Source organism: Gossypium hirsutum, chromosome A09, assembly GCF_007990345.1.
Source record: "Gossypium hirsutum isolate 1008001.06 chromosome A09, Gossypium_hirsutum_v2.1, whole genome shotgun sequence".
Classification (NCBI taxonomy): Eukaryota; Viridiplantae; Streptophyta; class Magnoliopsida; order Malvales; family Malvaceae; genus Gossypium; species Gossypium hirsutum.
The window spans coordinates 9,867,144-9,868,193 of record NC_053432.1 but is presented as its reverse complement, the minus strand read 5'-3'; the positions used below and the strand labels follow the sequence as shown (position 1 = coordinate 9,868,193).

The following is a 1,050-nucleotide window of genomic DNA, read 5'->3' as shown; positions in this document are numbered from 1 at the left end:
ATGCACACCTCCTCTGCTTGAGTCACACCTCATTACTGGATGTACCTGCGTAGAACCAAGAAAACTATCAATCTTTTTATTGAGAAGTTCTACCTGATTAGAGAGCATGGTGACTGAATCGATGTTATAAACACCGGCTTTTTTTGTTGGCATAGTCCTCATGACTTGCCACTGATAGTTATTCAGTGACATTTCTTCAATGAATTCATAAGCCTCTTTAGGTGTTTTGTTGTTGATGCTTCTGCCAACAACTGCATCAACCATTTGCCGAGTCGAGGGATTCAGACCATTACGAAATGTTTGTACTTGAAGCCAAAGCGGAAACCCATGGTGAGGGTACCTTCTCAGTAAGTCCTTGTATCTTTCCCATGCATCGTAAAGTGTTTCTAAATCCATCTGCACAAAAGAAGAGATATCATTACGTAATTTAGCCGTTTTAGCTGGCGGAAAATATTTTAGTAAAAATTTCTCGGTCATTTGCTCCCAAGTAGTGATAGACCCTCGTGGTAACGAGTTCAACCATTGTTTAGCTTTGTTTCTCAGTGAGAAGGGAAATAACTGAATACAAATGGCATCATCAGAAATGCCATTAATTTTGAATGTATCAGAAAATTCCAGGAAATTTGCTAACTGAGTGTTGGGATCTTCATCTTGCAAGCCATCAAACTGAACAAACTGCTGTATCATCTGAATAGTGTTAGGTTTTAATTCAAAATTATTCGCAGCAATAGCAGGTCTAACTATACTTGATTCAGTTCCTGTTCGTTTTCTGAGTATTGTCTTTTTGTTCATTTTCTGTGTATTGTAAACTACGCCTTATTTCTCTTTGATTTCTACGAACTGTTCGATCGATTTCTTCGTCAAAAAGTAAGGGTCCTGACAGGTTTATTCTAGTCATAAACTATAAAAACCTACCAAGAGAAAGAAAAATTAAATTAATAAATAGTAAAATTAAATTAAATTAAATTAAATTGCAAGAAAAATAAATGGCTAAAGTAATAAAAATTTAGTGTTCCTAATATTTCAGATCCCCGGCAACGGCGCCAAAAA

The 1,050-nt window shown here is 36.0% G+C and overlaps 1 non-coding gene across 1 annotated transcript; it reads left to right on the top strand.

Moving 5' to 3' along the window:
• Nucleotides 1-322: 322 nt before the first annotated feature.
• LOC121206813 (small nucleolar RNA R71) lies at nt 323-429 on the top strand. The gene has a single exon (XR_005901986.1). It is a non-coding gene; the product is annotated as a small nucleolar RNA R71 (small nucleolar RNA).
• Nucleotides 430-1,050: the final 621 nt, after the last annotated feature.